Source organism: Amphibalanus amphitrite, unplaced genomic scaffold (genome assembly GCF_019059575.1).
Source record: "Amphibalanus amphitrite isolate SeventyFive unplaced genomic scaffold, NRLGWU_Aamphi_draft 000070F_arrow, whole genome shotgun sequence".
In the NCBI taxonomy this organism is placed as follows: Eukaryota; Metazoa; Arthropoda; class Thecostraca; order Balanomorpha; family Balanidae; genus Amphibalanus; species Amphibalanus amphitrite.
Window position 1 is genome coordinate 1,147,109 of NW_024881566.1, and position 19,570 is coordinate 1,166,678.

At 49.0% G+C, this 19,570-nt stretch overlaps 1 protein-coding gene across 2 annotated transcripts in view; it reads left to right on the forward strand.

Annotated features, from left to right (window-relative positions):
• The first annotated feature begins 5,396 nt into the window (after positions 1 to 5,396).
• LOC122379031 (rho-related BTB domain-containing protein 1-like) overlaps positions 5,397 to 19,570 on the forward strand; it is a 36,788-nt gene continuing 22,614 nt past the window's right edge. Inside the window, exon 1 of one of the 2 annotated variants that reach the window (XM_043360885.1) lies at positions 5,397 to 5,773. The gene's annotated coding sequence lies outside the window, so the exon portion shown is untranslated. The remainder of the gene's footprint in view (positions 5,774 to 19,570) is intronic. The other variant, XM_043360884.1, reaches the window with a different exon arrangement.

A 19,570-nucleotide genomic window follows, 5' to 3' on the forward strand; every position in this document is an offset into this window, starting at 1 on the left:
TTATAGGGTTTTGCGGGGTGCTGATCACGAATTTCAAGTTAGTTTTGATCACAGATGATGTTTTCGTGCATCAGGTCACATGTTACGAGGGAAACAAAACTACTTCTTAAATGTTCAAACGGTTTCTAAATGCGAAATCAACTCCAAAATCTACCCTAGAAACATGTAGAACTCGAAAGAGTGAACAAAGGTCATCGAAGATCAGTGACCTGACTGACCTTCACGTGACCTTGATACCCATTAGAATCCATGGGATCAACATCCTTTCACATGTTTGATCGCTGAAAGCCACAAAAAGACAATAAAACGCGCTTTACGCGAAATACGCCAAAACGCGATTCCGGCCAAACATGGTTTCGGAAAACAAATCACAAGTCAAAGGTCTTTTGGGTCAGGGTCATATAAATTACAGGGTAGGCGTAATGTTGATTAACTCGAGGGTACTGAAAGTGTCGTCGCAATCAGCCGCTTTTTGCGCGAGTTATTTGCGAAAAACTGAGGGTAGGAGGGCTGTTCGACACCTTCCTACAAGTGCGAAGGTTAAGGTCAGGCCGTTGACCAATGACGTCAAAAGTGAACCTCTGTAAGGTCCCAAAATGTCGCGACGTCGCAGCACCCTTCGTGCCAGGGGACTTTTCAACGGTGAATGAAGCTTATATGATCTAGTACTATCTCACAGAGGCCTCACAACTTGTATGTAGCTATCTCGTATTTTTCTTAAGAGTGACCTGAAGTCAGGTCGGACACGCAACCTCGCGATTATCAATCAGTTGGGAAATATGAAAGCTGTTATTTTGGCGCCAGGAGCCATCTAAAGCTGTCTCAAGCGCATCAATTCGCGCTTTTATACAATCTTTGTAAGCCCCAGCATTCACTTTTCCATTCTTAAAGTTAGGCGACTTCATTTATGACGTCACTATGGTCACAGGAGTTTTCACCAAAAAGTCCCGATCAAATTGAGCTAGCGAGTAGGGAAGCCACCAGTGGACTTGTGAGGACCTACCAAATCGAAGAAGCTACATATATGACCTCCTTGGGCCAGCTTCGTGGCCTGAGTGGCTCTGCCCTGACCATGACCTGATGTGAACATGCCTTAAATTGACCTCAACGAAAACAAAGCGTATACTATTCGACGCGCTTCAAGTTGAGCATGCAAAACTCGATGGTGCCATAATGTTGGCTCTGTAACCACTTAAGTGGTGAAGTTGTTTACCAAATACCGATCCCGCGACTTTGAGCTGACCTCAGAGTTTATCGGTTGACCCGAGACATTCAAATCGGGTACCAGTTGCTGAATCTCATACGACGCACGCGCTCAGTTTTATTCGCAAGGCGCTAGCTCAATTAGGGGCAAAAAGACGGAGAGGGGTCGCAATCACCTCGGCCGGGGTATACTCGTATGCAGAAAACCCAAAATTCCGTTGAGGGTTAAGCACTGAAGTGATATGATGCGACAAGGTATAGGTCAAAACAAGTATGCACACGAGCGGGTGTGAATAAAACTGTGTTCGAGGTATGCCTTTTTATTATACATTCGATTTGCTTTAGTTATTGGTAAGAACAGATACAACCAAGAAGAGCGCCCCTGAAGAAAGGGTGGCGCACCGGACAGGTGCGATTTTAAGGTCTAAGGTCAGTCGGGACCTCTAAGTTCGGGTCAAGCGCTGCATGTTAGGGGTAAAAAATGGGGGCAAAAAAGCATCCCGATTTTGGCAGCATCGTCATGCTTTGTCATGGCACTGATCCACTCCCTCGGCCGAAATATTATTACCCTTTTGTATGAGTTCTGGCATAATCCCGCACATTATGCTGCAATGCATGTTCAGCTACGTTCTACGCAGTACGCACTAACCTAACCACCATCCCATCATCCACCACTAGCCACTATCCCGTTCTGTGCCCCCTTCCACCCCACACGAATCAGCCGAGACACTAGTCAGTCGGGCTAGCGCTATCCTATCCTCCCTTCCTGACTGCACAGCGCTTAAACCCAGAGCCGAGACTTCCCGAGCGCGACCTCTGACCCCACGCGGTCCGAAGGGTCGGCCGATGCCTAAGGGCGCGCCGCGCGCCGGCCAGCGTATTCGCCAATAGTATTACACGAATCGGCCCGACCAATAGCGTGCCTCTTGAGTGACGTCAGCGTGGCGTCATACGTTCGGTCCTCGCCCTTGGTGGAGTCTATTGAAGCTAAGTTTTAACTTAATGACATTTAAACTCCGTCATACATGTTGCCGCCGTGGCGCAGTGATTAGAGTATCGGATTGGTGATATGGAGGTAGGTGGTTCGAATCCACTCGGCGACATCAATTTTCGTGTTATCTGTCATTGTGCGTTTTTTGGATACATTTGCAACGGCGTGCACCTAAGAAATCAGAGGTAAGCATTCTTCAAATGATATGTTGCATACCTAAGAGAAATATTTGCAGTCCAACCGATTGGTTCGGTTTCGGTATTTTCCAATGGTTTTTGTTTGAATTTGGTTTGGTATCGGTGTTCTGATTTTCTGTGATTGACAATTGACATCACTAATGCATAGTGCATACTATGCGAACGTAGCCAATGGAAAGACAAATGGTGCTGGGCGATGACCATTGATCAATATTTCTCACTGCCAATGGGTGATAGCACCGAGCACGCAGCTCCTGCTGGATATGACAGGGGTGGCGCTGACCTTTTGAAAGTAGGTGGCACTTGGCAAGGTAAAGTACCTAATAGTAGCGAAAACTAAGCTAAAAATCGCACGCTGGTTAGCATGCAATTAGATAGTTTTCATGTAAGAATCACCATGCACAAAAAAGTTGGGCATAGCTGTTAGCGTAATCAGGGGACGAGATTATTAGTTTCCAGCCGTCAAAGGCGTCATCTATAGGAGCTATGCCTTAACTATAACTTTAACATTTCTGCCACCAGGGGATCGACAGTATCGACAGTACCGTAACACAATTGGTATTTCAGGTACAGACTGCAACTGCAGTTCTTTTGCAACTTATTCCTTAATCAGATGAATACTTGTCATAGATTTATTGGGCGTACGATATTGGCGTGCGAACTTAGGGCCTAGGGGCCAAAAATGCGTGTCTAAAACCGACTTCTTAGAAAAGAACCGCTAAAGCAGGAATCGATCCATCGACCCTTCGCTCATCACACCGAGACTCTAACCACTCGGCTACGACGACACACTGTCAATTGAATTGCCATATACAATCAAAAAAGTCTCAACTCAAATCTGGCCTCAATGCATGATTGTCACGTCGGATGGCTATGACGTCGCACTAGAGATGTCGCTAGTTGGTGGGCCGATTCGTGTAATACTATTGGCGAATACGCCGCCGGCCACCCGGATAGCCTCTGCCAAGTCTCCCTTTCATACACCGTTTACTACGCGCTCGATTCATTCATGATTCTGTGTTTCTGCGTTCCTCTCGTTAGATGGCTCTACTGATGTCATAGGCGATCCCAGGAAGATTGCGGCCAGAATACCCCAAACGGCAGAAAATGAGGTTTTTGGTGAATATCTCGGAAAGTATTTGGCATACAACGATGCAATTTCACAGTCTCGTGGTAAATGTGCATACACACAATTCGGGTTGATACTTATGCATTTGAACATTATATAGGACCAGATATGTCCGAAAAAGCAAAACCAACAAGACTTTTACTGGAGAGCCGTACATGCTGTCACTTGGAAATCGTAACAGCAAGACGGACTCCACACCTTAGATTGGGCTTATCATGCAGTAGCGGCGGAACACCTTCAATTAAGGGGGGGGGGCACCGCCGACTTTTGGTCCCATTCATTCCATGCAACGCCCATAGGGCTAATGTTAAAATGTCAAAATAAAAGGGGCATGGTGCCCCGGTGCCCTCCCCATTCCGCCGCCTATGTTATCATGGTATACCTACATTTTCCATCCAGTTTGGTAACAAAGTCCAAAGTTTATATCCCGCGCCCTGGTTGGGGGGGGGCTATTTTTTGCCCCCGCCCCTCCAGATTTTTCAACTTATAAAAAGGTTTCCCTTAAAACTCATAAGACCCATAAAAAGGTTTCGCCGGAAGAGCTGTCAGGCCTATACCTAAGTTTGAAGATACAGAAAAACATTTCGGACATACCTAAAAGGTATAGAATTGCCAGGGCTAACAAAACTGCTATCTCGGAATTTTGTTTTTTTTTCTGTATTTTGACCCCACAAATTTAAAAAAAGAATATAATTGCCAAAAATCCCAAAAAATCAATTTTCGAAAAACTGGAAAGCATGTAATAGGTAGCCCTTACCGTATACCAAATTTTAGATCGATATCTCTTTTTTGGCAAAGTTATAGCGAAAAATATGTTCAAAATTGATGACGTCAAATTTTCAATGTCAGTTGTTAGCAATTCTAAACCTCGCAGCGCAAAACAAAGACCACCATTAGACTCCCCGTGACGAATTGCACCGAATCAATACCCATTTTATGCAAAACTATCAACATTGAAATTTAACCCTTTTTGACCTGACCTTGACCTGACGTCCTCCACCAGAAAGTGGCCTAAACCGTACCTGATGGTGTTATAACCAACACCATTGAGTTGGAAAGTAAAAATTGGTCACAAAACATGCATCGCACAGCCTTAGTAAAGTTGGGTTCATGTGCTGACCCATGGTGACCTGACCTGTGACCTGACCTGGTATTATCAGTGACCTCTAATAGCAACATATGTGCTAGGCAACTGACGCGCTATCGCTGATTTTCGACAAAATGCGTTTTACTCGGTGTTTTAGCGCCTTCCCTGGAAGCACCGTGAACGGTGAAACATTTTATCGTTGACCTGACCAGTGACCTGACCTGTGACGTCATCGGTAACCCTGAGGTCAATGAAATTGGATTCCCTTCAACAAATTTGATAGGGTTTTCGAACGCCGTTTGAATTTTGCGGATCTGTTCAGTAGTTTCGGAAATACGAGGGGGACAAGATCAAATAGCCCCCCCCCCCCCCCTCCACCAGGCCGCGTTATAAACGGACCCCACCAGGGCGCGGGATATTTGCCCGCAAAACAAACTTTTTCATTTTGTTGCCACACAAGGCGTTTACTTTGCTCAGTGATAGATCCAATCGAAGGAGAGGAGCATGTCGATGTCGCATTTATGTGCAATGAGTTCCGACCGACTGATAACATATGTCTTTGAGTTATTATCGGAATACCTACCTACCTACCACGCAGTGTGCAGAGGGCTGTACCTACCTTGGCCGAGGGGGGCCGGGGTACGACCCCCCTCCGCCGTTTCGCCCCTGGTGGAGCTATCGCGTCGTGGAAAAAAACGAGCGTGTGCGCTGTTACGAGACGCAGAGATTGATAACCGATAACCGACCTGACCCGAAAATGCGATTGGTGTCAAAAGACCCGGCTTAGGTGGGTGGGGATGTCGCGAAACCCTTTGAGCTCTCGGCTGCGGCTGCAGTTGCCGGCGGCCGGGCTGAGAGCCTGAGAACCTCCTGCAGTGACACCGAGCTCTTGACAGGGAGCGGGGCCGGCTCGGGCGGTGCCAATCACGGACCGTTCCGGCGGCGCCGGCGCCCGGCCCGCCGTATCGACCCACCGGCCGCCGTTCCGTCGTTGGAGCGTGCCCCATTGACGTCACGCAATGTTTACGTCGGTCAGCTGGGCGAGCTGGCGCAGCGTCGCAGCAGAAGTGTCTGCGCCGCGGCCGTGGTGAGAGTTGTCCCGGCCGGTCCGGCGCCTGGCTGCTGCCCCGAGTGGCGACGTCCGAAGGAGATCAGTCAGCAGACAGGTGAGTGCAGAGACGGGAGGGAACTGGGGAGGGTACTGCTGACCTGCAGCGGTGACCGGCGCGACCCACCGGCCACCGACGAGCCGACAGCGGCCGGCGGCCATCGTCGGACGGGGCCGACGCGCCGCCGCCGCCGCAGTGGCGGCGCGCACCGTTTGCAAGCGCCCTGGCCCGTGGCCTTGGCTCGTGCTGGGAGGGGCGACTGGACGTGCTGTTGCGTACCTGGAACGTCAGGGCTGGGGCTGGCCCCGGGATAGTATGCTGGGGTACCCCACCCGGGGACATATTCATTATTCAGATACCGGCGCAGTCGGTCAGGGTGCAACATCGATCGACCCTACCGACCACCGCCCGGCCGGCTGGGCCTGTCCGGCTCCGGCGCGCCGTCCTGCACCCTGCAGACCGGTGAAGGGGCGCGGTCCTGTCGGTGCAACCGACCTGGATCGGCCGTCACCGGGCACCGCCGTGCCGGCACCGACCGCCGCCGGGGCGGCAGTCTCGGCGCGCAGCGCCGCGCCGCGCCGCGCCGCCGCTGCCTTTGTTCTCCGGCCGTCCATGGAACCCCGCGGCCGGGGTCGATGCCGGCCGGCGGCGCCGCCGACTGCCCGACGACCGACCGCTCCGGGGCGCTGTGTGTGACGCTACCATGTCAGCCAGATGTGTCCGAGTAGATGCTTTTTCAGGCGAAGTTCCTCTTTCCAGTGAAAGAGGAACTTTTTGGATGACCGAGAAATGTATAGCTCTACGTGATATGAAAGTTCGTATTGTTACAAGTATTTCTCGTGGACAGTGATAATCTTTCCCAATAACTGAAACTCAAGCTCGTCAGGCAACCACTTGGGCTTGCACAGGAGTCGCTAAGACATGTCACGGGCAAAGACTCAGTAATTTATAGTCATTTGCGTCACTGCGTGACTTAGAACGAGCATACAATTCGAAACATTAATAGGTACCTACAGCCGAAATCGTTTAATTAGCATGCCTAACTATTAGTTTTTTATGTTCACCCGTCCTGAATCTTAATCCATTTTTTCATTTTTTTATTTTTAAGCCAAATGTAATAAATTATAAAATTGTACCGACCTACCTATGCTTATCATTCATGAACTCTTCTCAGTCAATCCTCATTCTTCATCCCTCATCTCCAATCATTGTGATTGCAGTGTCCAGTCATCATAAGCATCTCTGCAATGGACCGAAGTTTTAATTTTTTAATAAGCTACAGTGCTATGGGAATAATTTATCTAGGAACAAAAATAAAACGTTAAAAAACGCACATATGTATAATTGATCCTAGTGGTAGGCCTATATCTTAATGAATTATTAAATAAAGCAACCGTTAACCACCAAATAACAACCGCTATTCACTTTCAAGTTTCAGCCTGAAACCATTCAGGACTGACTTCATAAAAGGGCTTTCCAGGCGGCCGCTTAGGTCCGATAATGTTATGGTAGGTATACTTTTCGATATTTCCCTTATATTTCAAAAATCTTCGAAATTCGACCAAAGAGCTCCTTATTGCTGCAGCAAATCTCTAAAACGTTATGCCGATTGCTGATACGCACGTTTTGGCCCGTATAATTTGAATGCCATTTTCTTTTCGAGCTATTTCGTATCTATAAACACTGGTTTTTCGTATTTTAATGGTTCACTGATGCGGCGTCATCACTTCCAAACGAGTTGACCGACACGTAAGCACATTAATGTCATTTCTCGAGAAACAGCTCAATGGAATTGACCGTAAGTTTCTTGCAGCAGCAGGCTGTTCCAGAGAGGTCGCCCTCTTGCCGGCGTTTGCTTGTGTAACACGTCATTTCCACCCTTCTTGCATCAGGCACATGACTCAGCAACAGCCTGAGTGGACATTGCCAGGCGAATGACCGCGACTGGACCTTGAGTTGCCTTGACACAGTCCAGTTTTCAGTACCCGCTACTCACCGTCACCGTCACCGATCCTGGCCGGTATCTCTTTGTGTGCTACCTAATAAGGGTAATGTCAGGCGTAATCTTTTCATCAAAGAACTGCAAAGAACAGCTTTCTTATTATATGAGTTCTTGTTATACGGGTTTATTTTAATTCCGCTTTGTATACGAGGGAAAAGTAAAATTGCGAAGCCGACCACGTAAATGATCTTTCATAAATGCGTAATATAATATGCAACATGTATACCTTGTACTCTGCATTTTAGAAATGTAACTTTTATGGTTAACTTTGCGATTTCTCCCCTCTTGCCCAAAATTAATTTTCTAACTCGTTCCGAAACGCTTTTATCTAGCGAATGGCAGACCACGGTAAATGCTGAAAATATGTGCGTGGGAATTATTGTTCGGGGCAGCTGATAGCCAAGTGTTTTGCTCCGGTGCGGCCTATAAGGATTGGTTAGAAATAGACACTTGTGAGTTGTGGGCTGCGGCCACAGCGGCTCCTGCATTGTCTCATTCACCGATCACATGTGTGCCCTTTCATCTGCTCAATCTCTTCTTCCGTAACCACATCTGTGCACCCATACGAACACCTGTGGATCTATAACCATAGCTGTGACCTCCGGCACACCCACACCGGCACAAGAAGACTTACACCTGCAATCTGCATGCCCACACCCGCACCCGCGCCCACATTCCTACCTGTCCTGAGCTGCGCACAAACATGCACGTTGCACAGTGCACATTGCACCGTGCACAGTGCACCCACCCACACAGGGCGGGCGGGACCCGGATGTAATCCTGCAAACGGTCGTGGAGGCGGAAGGGTTTGACGTTTAATGTTCCTATGAAGTAACCTGTGTGCACGGAATATTTGACGTGCAAGGTTGCTGTGTGAACGGAATGCTAATGTCTAATTGATGGAGTCTATAGTGGTGCTACGCAGATGCAGGTGTGGCTGGCATTGAAGGAAGTAAACAACTACCACCTAAATACCTTCATCTGATGTATGAATCCTCGCACACTCTAAGCCAACTCAATCTGATGAGCAGCGAAGCTTAACAAGCGATCGATCTATACGTAATATGCTGTTCTTAGTTGCCATTTACCCGTAGACCGAAGAATCTGCGTTGCGCCTGTCCGGGACATTGTGAGGATATCTATCAACCCGGTGCCACATGGCTTCCCGGCAACAGCAAGAAGAGCTACCCAGGGTACCCGATTTCATCATCCACGGTGTCCACGGCTTGGTATTTTTACATGTGGTCCTGTATGGGCTATTTCAAGCTAGAATGGATAAAAACGTGGGTTCTTTTACTGGCACAGGCCGAGATCTGCTCTGCATCACATGTTCCTTTCATCCGTCTACCGACTGAGTTGAGCTCATGGTCATGTCACCCACCAGCAGCGCCTTTCTGAAACTGTTGTGATTTGGACCCCAATTACGATGCGCAAGCCTTCTTCGTCCCATTTATGGTAATGTTAATCGCACTCTGTGTCGTGCATGCATTGTTTGCCATTGCTCGTCACGTCTTTGTGGCGCTCCGCACATAGTTGTTTTTTTTTTGCGTCGTTCATTCGTCGAACCCTGTCTAAATATGTAGGCTTGTTTTCTGGATTATGATTTACTTCGTACCTTCTTTATTTGCTTCCATTGTGCTATTGCGATTGAAATTCAGAATAGTGCCTATCATTTCTAGGCATTTGGAAGCTCGCGTGACTACCATAAATGGCTCCGAATTGCACCGAGCCGACACCGAAGGAGGACTATAGTAGGTAACTCTAAACATACCAAGCTGAGGAAATGGGTATCCGTCGGAAACGTGCAGGCTTGGAGGACTCTGAGGCAGACATGACGCCGGAGATTGTGATGGTGCTGCTTCCGTATCAACTAATGGTGAATGGGGAATAAGACATTCTGCGCTTTCGACTCTCCGGTGCTGTATTCCAAAACAAGATCCGGCATGATGCGTCCCTTACACTCAGTTCTGAGCGTTCTGAGGTGCCTCTTTGAATAGCGGATATGAGGTGATGATATGCGGATATAGCCATAAGCCAAATACCGTTGACATGTTAGAGCCAACGACGTGACTTGCAACGAACCCCCACTCCCCAGTCCGCTGTGTCGTCCTCCTTTCCCCTCGATGCTTCCCTCGAACAGTCATGCGCTCTTGGCGAACGCCCATTTGGCGCCGCCCCCTCGGAAGAGGGGAGGAGGCAATGTGTTTTAATTGGAACGAAGTCAAGAGTCGTGTCACTTCCACTCAACTCGTGGAAACGGTAAGAACCATTTCTATAGTAAAAATCTAAGAAATGTCGAATTTCTTAATTACATAAACTTCAATTCACCACAGAAGGATTTGACTTTTTTCAGAAAAGCACAGCTAGTTTTTTTCACCGAAATCGATCTTGGTAGCGACCATTAACCCCGCATGACTTCAAGGCTTGTTAAACTAGCGGTGTTTTACTATCCTAGCAATGCCTGTGGTCATTGTGGTCCAAAGCCTCTGTTCATTGTTTGACTGGAAGCGTATCTGGCGTGTCCTATTCCAATCACAGGCCAAGCAAATTTCCCGACGGGCTGCCTTTCAAACTCCACTGAATGACGGTTGATAGCTGAATCCAGTGGATCTTTGGAGATCCTCGCATTGGCTCGACTTGTCAACTAGACGTGTTTGCGTAGCTCCGCTGAGTCCACAGATGCCGCTCCTTGTAACGCAACCGGCTGCGGTGGACCTGGCTGGTTCCTTGCCCGGGGGGCTGACCCCCGGCAGACCGTATTGATCCGGGCCAGTCGGCTAAAAATACACGCCATCTGCTGCCATTGAAGGAAGCCGTCGGCGTACGATGGCGCTCCGCGCGGACCGACTCCGCTCCCCGCTGCACGCGCCGGGACTCTGGCCCCTCTCCATGATACTCTTGGCCGTCTGGTATACACACTGTGTGATGGAGAGAGCACCTACAGTCCGGCGATGGGTGTGTTGACTGAGAACTCGGCCGGGCTCCGGTGTCGGCCTGTCGCCACCGAGGCCCGACCGACCGATCGAGCCGTGTTGCCATGGGCGGACACCAGCCGGCTTCATGACGTGCTCTTTAATCTGGTGCTCATTTGTGTTATCAATCAACAATGAACAATGACCAGATTAGTTCGTTGAACTTAATCACATGTACGAGTACACATGTCAAATGTCTATTGCCTGTGCTGTGTAAGACATCTAATCATTCCACTGCTCAAGGCTCAAGTAGCATTTTATACCACCGCACGCCAATCGACTTGTGTTCTTGCTGTGTCATCTGTTTTTATTTGTTCGGCGCTGGCAAGCCCCGAACCGTATATACCTATAGTATGTAGTTATGACCATTATTTTCACCATGGGCACCGCCTCTTTTGCTCTGACAGCGTATGCCGGCGGTGTATGCTTGGCTGGGAGTCTGGTACACCACGGAATAGGGTATTATTTTCTCCGGCCATCCCGCGGGAATCGATAAAAGAGCGGCTGGGGCTAGAGCGTGAATGACTGGACTGCCGCGATGGTGGGTCTGCCACAGACCATCCCTAGCCGGCCTGCAGCCACCATGGGCCGTCTCTGGTCGGTATGGGTCTCCCACAGCCAGAGTATATAGAACTCCCGCCACAGCCGCTCCCAAGCGCCTTTGCGTCGTGGCGAGGCGGATATGACGGGTCGCGGGGCAGCCCTGTCCGCGGCGTGCGCTGTTTTCCTATTTATCCAGTTAGCAGTGGACCCGGGTGTGTGCCGTTAGCTTACATCACCCTTCTGATGAAACGTGCGACTTGCTGCTGACTGTCCATTGTTCGGGGACAATGGGTGTCGGGAGGTGTATTTTTCTTGCCGTTCGGCCTGTCGCCAGGCCGTCACTGGTGATTGATATCTGTCTACAACGTGCATTCCAATTATGTAGCATCCGTGATAAATGGTTAGCTTTATTTTTATGTTTCACCTGTCCCATGAGTCCAGTTTTAAACTTGAAAGTTTTGTTGTGTAAGAGAGCTATTTTTTCAACTATTATATAATTACACTGGTATGGTACACTGGTACCTATTTTACTATCAGCTACGCACAAAATGAAAATAACTGTTACGTGCCTCACAAAGGTTGAGCCATGTTCCAGGTATTTCAATAGCGATGTGTTCATGCCGTTCAGAATAGTGGGCCTAAAAGTGGGCATTTTAACAAAGCCGGTTACTGAAGTCAAACAAAGACGTTCTGATTCATGCATGATTCATGTATCTGTGTCTGTATGTTTTGGAATTTATGCCCGTTTAGTGTTTAGCTGACAGCCTGACTAAATATTTGGATTTTAATGAGTCTTTCAGCTCCGACGTACCACATTCTTTGTCGTTAGTCGATCAGATGATTGATAAACATTGCTCCTTGAGGCCTTATTAGTTGTTTGCCTATTGCTCGGTTTCCTTTGACTGAGGTGTGGCTTTATCCTGTGGCCTTTTAGTTCATTATTTAGGCATTTAGGCATATGTGCTTTCCGTCTGCTTAATTTCTTCTGTCGGTTATCACCAATGGTGATCGTGAACCGCGATGAGGATTAAGCATACGCCAAGAAGATTTATAAAAAGAAGCCCTTTTATTCATTATAAAATGCTTAAATGCATACTGTTTTCCATGCTATTAACTTGTGGAGGTCAAATTTTTGGTTAGTCTGGGTGTGTGACGTCTGGCGTCCTTAAATGGTGTCGTTCGTTTAAAATGCTGCTTTTACTCTTTGGTTAGGTAGTTTATGCATGAAAAGGTAATGTTTATAAAGAATGTTTTTTAAGCAAGCAAAACAGGAGGAAAGTTCCATTTGCAATCGATACAAAATAAGAATTTGTCCATAGTTAAAGTTTTATTACCTTTCACATCGGTAGCACAATCCGACTCCTCGTTGACATTGGTTCTCGTCTTGCCCAGGACGTGAGGTAGGACATGGGCTGAGGGTCAGCCCGATCAGATCCAGAACCTTCGCAGAAGTAGTCTTACGGCTAGTCCCTGTTGATCATAAGCACGGCGCCAATGGTGTCGCAACTGGCATGGATGCGCGAGATAACCGGTCAGATGCGCAGTAGCACCACGCCGGTTGACATTGCGACTCGCGGCTGGTATATGCAGGCAATCTCTAGAGAGCAGCGGACGTTTGTCGCAGCAGCTTCGGTCATCAGTGCTGTTGCGCACGCACGTCTACCGTGCAGACTGAGCTGTTTACGTTGCTGCAGTCTGTTTGGGTTGATACATTGTTGCAGTCCAGACTTCAGCGCGAGACCCGCTGACAAGGTGCACGTGACTTGACAGGGGGCACGTGACACGCTGAATTCACCCTTAAACCCCGAGGCGGCTGAGGATCTGTGAATAAAACGATTTTTAGCAGATTCTTCGCGTCGGCACTCAGACAAATCCAAGACAAATCCAAAAGGAGTGTGGGGAAACACTCGGGTTTGAATCGTATTGCTGTGATTTGTACCTAAATGTGTGCAAAATAGGTAATTTTAGGTAATACTTTTATTACTATTTACAGTGTAACGCTCGTGGTCGCGAGAAATTTTGAAACTGGCACATGGCCAGCATATCTTTCAGATAACTTCGCAGGCGTTTTGAACCCCTGTGCCCATGGGTGTAGGAGCACCAAAAATATTGGTGAAGGATGTCACCTGAACCTTCGGAGAAGGTACAGGACCTTACCACAGTGGAGGGGGGGGGGGGAAATTTCGCCAGCCCCTCCGTTTTTTTTTCTCGCAAATGTCTCATGCCATTATCATCTAATTCACGTCAAATTTTCAGTATATGCCTAAAATTGAATTTTTAGGAATCCGAGCATACCTTTGGATACCTACCAAAGGTATCCAAGCATACCTTTGGAACCTAAAGGTATGCTCCACTGCTCTTTTTTCGTGACCAAAGTCTTACAAATTTCCCACGAGTAAAAACAAGCCAATTTATTTTGATATTCACGGCATTTACTGAGATACATTTACACGTTTACCATTTTCAATACAGTTTTCGGCTTTACCTATCATTTATTGAATGGCGTGAATTGTGAAGAAGGTGGGCATAACGCTTCATAACTGAAAGGATGGGGTAATTGGGTACCTGTTGCCGTTTTAGCCTTTTTGTTCATCCCATTCGGCACTGCTTTTCTTTTTTTAACATTAGATCGAGTATCGACCGTCGAACCCAGCCGTTCTAGCATTGGTGAAGACCCTCACCTGCATTGCTCAAGATTGGTGAAGGATCCTTCACCAATCTAAAACTTTGGTGAAAGGTATCCTTCACCGAAGAGATACGTTGCTACACCTATGCCTGTGCCTAAGAAAATAATCACCTTCATTTGACAGCATGGGAACTGTCTTATTCTGGTCAGCTAAGGCTACATTTTTTCTGTGTTCCTTGTTATTGATGATTCCGATCCCGTGCGTCACTTTTTTGCCATAATTTGCATGATCCATTTACCGCTTTCCATCCAAAGCCGAGTTATTCGCTGACTGGGATTGGCCTTTAGTTCGGAATCACCGTATTGGCACGCACGCGTAATCGTATCCTTGATGCGAGGAGCGTTGCGGCACAGCCTATCATCAGGCGTTCTGCTACTGCCATCTAGGGGCAAATAGCAAAGTTGATGAGCGCTGCGGCACAGCATACCTGCAGGCGTTTTACTTCTGCCATCTAGGGGCAGATTTGGAACTATTCGTCAATGCGGCACAGCATAATCTTAGGCACCGTATTTCTGCCATTTACCGGCAAGAATCAAAGCCACTAATAATCGTGGGCTGTGGCACATACCTATCACTGTAGCTTTTAATAACAAAACCGTGGTGTATGCTAATGAAAATATTTAGAATATGGAATGATAATATGTAGGCTAGCCACACGGGCTTTTTGCTCGCATTTTACCCCAGAGCATCGTTCTATGGCCACTGGCCAGCACTGCGGGTCTGCACTCAGTGGCCAGCACCGTCTATATGTCTCCAGTCGTGCCGGCCAGACGCCTGCTTTCTGCGATATGGGCTCAGCGGCGCGGCGCGGGGGACGGGGCGGGGCGGGGTGGGGTGGGGTCAGTGACAGTGCCCCGACCGGTCCCGTGCGCTGCGTCACATGTGTGCCACACGCGATCAGCAGCACATGTCTGGCCACTGGCCAGCTCCCTGACAGGCGACTGACTCAATCCCAGATCGATACTCAATACTGGATGAACCTGTTCAATGTCCATTGCACGCTCAGGTCTCTGTACATTGATATACCTACCTAATTTTTGAAGTGCAAGTGTCTGCAGGATATCCCGGAATCTAGTCTCGAATAAATACGGCTTCTGTTTACATAAGCACGCTGTAAAAAAAATTGTTTTACAGTATGTAGGTATCGTAGTTTTATCAAGTTCATGTCCGATTAATCCATATGGTTCCTGTTCAGTTATCTCCAAGCATAATCGAGATTCCCTTTTATCAGCGCCAGTTCCGTCCGACAGCTGGATGCCGTGTCCTTCCGATAACCCAGTGCGGGCCCCTGGCGGCTCCAAACTCAGCATTCACTCTGTAAAGGAATGATTCATGGTACTGTTCAGGTGTGCATGCATAAGTCGGCCGCCGATCAATGGCGGATCCAGTCTGAAACTCACGGGGATACCGCGTAATTATTTTCCATTCACTGTCTTAGGTGTACTTGTATAAAGAAAGTGCAATTGAAATTTATCATCACCCCTTTTGAGGACACGCCAGAGCTTCTCCTGCATCTATCCGGGATCAATGGCCGCACAGGCAGCCGGCGCGCGGAGGGGAGGGGTGGGGAGGGTGTCCCCCAGCGACCGGTGTGTGTCGTCACCATGAGTAGCTCTGTGCCAAAAGATGAGCCGAGCGGCACGCTGGAAGGACTCGGCTGCCAGGCCTGCACCGTTGGCACGCAGGTGGCTCAGGAGCGGGCCGCGCATTGCGGGAGGGCCACCGACGGCGCCGCGGCGGCGGCTCGGCAGTCCGCCCCGCCGGTAGAGTGGGTTCTTTGTTCTGGCCGCCGCCGGCCGGAGCGAGGGCGGAGGGGCGGCGCCGCCAGTGTCGTCATCGGAAGTACTTGGAGGCGCGGCCTCCACCCCTCGGACAGACTCCATTCCCATAGCACGAACTGCGGTGGAGGTTGGCGGTCATCAGACCGTCTGCAGCCAGGGTCGTCAGCTAAATAGAACCCAGGGTTGCATGAGAAGACTGATGGCATCGCTGACCGGTATTCCATGCTAGGGAAGGGTGATGTGAATGTTTACTTTTCGCTGGGTGGGTGGAGGTGTTGCAAAGCTCTCAGAGCAAGAGTAGATCAAGCACGACCCGCCAGAAGCCCTCAGTCGCGGCTCTGCAGCGCTCGTCTGACGCCCGGCCAACACGTGCTAACGACAGCCGGTCGTTTGGTTTGGCCGCGTCTGGGGCGCACTTCCATAGCGGACTGGAGCGGCGGCCTCCGAGTTACGGCTACGGCGCAGATCAGGCTGTCCTTGGTAGTGTGGTGAGCTTCCCGGCGCGCCGGGCCGGGCCCCAACAGCCCCACCAGCACCAGTCCGGCAGCGTCGTACCTGAGTGAGAGGCGGATGTCCACCTGGCCAGAGGCGATTTTTGCGCCGTGTCAGCTCTGACAAAGGAGCCGCGGTCGCCGCATGGCCTGACGATCCTTCCAGACGGGTCAGGAGAACCGGTTTGTGATCTCTCCCGGGACGGTCCACCCCCGAACTCGGTGGTGACCGATTAGTGATGCCAATCGATTCCCAGCATTATCAATCTGCCAGAGATGTCGAATACCGATTCCGTATGTTTACTTGGTATCTCTGACATTTCATTTGTAATCAGTCAATGCTGTCGGTCAAAGTGTTCAGTATTTTTGGCAATAGGTATGCCTAGTCCTATGCAGACATGCAGCATAAATCATGAAATTCATTATTCATTGCAATGTCTACTGCCGGTTTGGCAATTCTCAGCTGTTGACGTTATTTACATGGTGCAAATTCGGGCCGGTTCGTGTTTGAGAACTGACATGTAACCCTGGATTCACGAATCTGCAGCGCAGTTGAAGCCGTTTTGGGTGCACTGCGACAGGAATTTCCTGGAACTCTGGGTGCACAGTAGCAGGACATTATTAGTAAAGTAATCTTGGCAGGACATTCCTCGCACCTTTCGGTGCACGGCGGCACACGGCAGTCTGTGCCGCGCCGCGCCCCAGACGGGCAAACTCGCCGTCTCGGTGCGGCGGGAGCGGCCGCTGTCGGCTCTCTTTGTGCAGCGGCTCTGGATCGATGTGGGTAAGCATCTGCGCAGTATGTGACATTGCAGGGGCCCGGCCCGTGCCGGCCGCTCGACCCGGCCCGACGCTCCGTGCATGTCCGCGGTGCCAGTAGTTAGTCAGTGCAACGTCGCAGGTACTCGTGGAATTACAGCGTGACTTTTGCAAATATTGCAGTCAAAGCATTGGCTTTCGCAAATCAGGAAGACGTATATGACATTAAGACCGACAATTTGTGTCGCAATTTATCGCATTCTCAACGAAGGATTGAAAGATGCGCTTAGGTATCTACCTACATAATGTTTACCGTCAAATCACTCCCTAAAAACTAAGCAGCCCTGACATTTTAGGAAGTAGTTTCGCTTAGAACCTTATGCTCGTGAAATGGTGAACTGCAGGAAAAGCTCGTAAATGGTTATTTTTAATTTCTGCAATAATTCAATCACAAAAAGTTCCTTTGCTGCGATGCGGCCACTCCCACTCATGCATTGGGTAAGCAGTTGCACGCTCAGGACACGTCACCAATCAGCGGCAATCAGCACCATCGCACCGGCTGCCCGGGTTTGGATCGGCGGCGCTCCATACGGCTGCTCGACACTGCTCAGTGCTCAGTGGCTGTCGTCTGAGGCGCTGTACCGATCAGCTGATGGCCTGTCGTCGTCAGCTGACTGACCCGGCGGCATGTGCGGGAACAAACACTGCCAGCCGTCACACGCAAGGTCAGAGGGCGTTTTTTAACTAATGATGTAGGTATCAATGGCACGGCGTCTGCCTCGCAACAGCCGCTCACTGAGAGTGTTATTCATAGGCGATAGGATCGACGATGAGACCCATTGCCTACCGACAGTGTTGGACGTGCTAGGAATTCGTACGTTGAAATCGAATGGCTTCATTTAGAGTTTTCTTACATAATATCTAAATTCTAACGAGTAAAATAAGGTGCTGAACCACATTGCCATCGGATGTTCACCACACATTTTTCTTTTAATCGCACCAACAACTGTCTACCGTCCAGTACGGAATTCATGGACTAATGAAACTCATGGGATTTTGGTTTAATGATTGGAAAGAAACGTGACAAAGATCCAGAAGATAATGCTAGCTCTGCTAGAGGTCAAGGGCCATCATCAGGTTTTACGCGAATGCCGACCACCGCCGACGTTCAGGATTTCCGCGATGCTGAAGTGTCTAATCGAGAAAAAAGGTATTTAATTCATTCATCCTTTGCCGCTCCATGATAGGGAATGGCTGTGGCACAGCTTTACAGTTGTGCCAGCTGTGATTTAACCCATCTGATTCTTCAGACCCGCCGGATGATGCAAGCCTGAACTAGCCGATATAAACCCTATAGCGCATTGTTATGAGTTCTATGCCAGGCGGGCGCCGCACGTGAGTGCGGCTCCCCACCTGTGCGGGCCGGCAGCTGGTCCAAGCGGGCTGGCCAGCCACCTGATGGGGCTGAGTCACCTGTGAAGCTCGGCCCGCGTGACTGGGCGCGTGACCGAACCAGCGAGTCTGCTGGACCACCGAGTGTGCCGGACCCCGCGCCGGGCCGCCCGTCGCCAAAACCTGCACAGCGCCGGCGGGCAACACACGGATATACACACCGGTGCTAATCTCTGGCTTACAGCTGAGCTGTCATTTGTTACTCATGTGAACCTTCAGTCATTAGCCTATTTAAAAGTTCAGTGAACTTAAATCCGCGTGTTTCAGCTAAGCTGGCTTGGTCTGTATTATGCATGTCCAGATCATGCAATTGTATGAGAGGTCACGTAACGTATTCTGGTACAGGCTCTTTTTGTTTCAAAATGCATCATTTCCCATTTATCGTCTAAACGGCAAGTTAGATAGCATAGTGATTCGAAGAAATTGTTCCGCTGACTCAAGGAAGCGGGCTCCTCAGCTCTCGTGAACGGCAAAAAAATGTTCGATGCTTATAATGGTCGTAGAAACGGTACCTTAATTGTTTTGCTATTGCTTTGCTTAACTACAAATATTTCAGTCGAACATATCAGTCGCCTATACCCTGCCAAGCAGTTCCTACTTTTGGATCTACACCTCTTCCGCTGCCTCCACTTGTCGCAATAAGTATGACGTCATCCGTGGCTGATCACTGTAAGTTCGTTCTGTTTATTGACCCGAAGAGATGAAGACTCTTGCACCAAAATCCTCTTGCACCAATGCTTGGGTTATTTTGCATCGCATACCCAGTCTAAGTCTCAAATGTAACAATTTGCGTGCAAAATTTAGCAAGCACATGTAGGATTATGTGTTGGGCTATTGCAAACAAATTTACCACCGTTAGATTAGCTTATTCTGAAACCGGTTTTTCGATTTTACCTTGCTAGGTAGTTGGTGCAAGAGGCCTCTGGTCTGTTTATTGATCCGATCGGGAGAGGCTCAAGCAGATTGTCTGTTAAATGCCCTCACATTGTATGATAGAACCGGATTGAGTCTCGGTCGTCAACTGCTACTGCAGTGCTAACGGATGTTCAATGCTTATATAAGCGTATAAGTGCATTAGGTATATAAGTGCATAAGTCCATACCTATTGTCTTTGAAAATCATGGCATATGTGATATGGGTGGTTAGAAAGACGGCTATTCTCGCTCA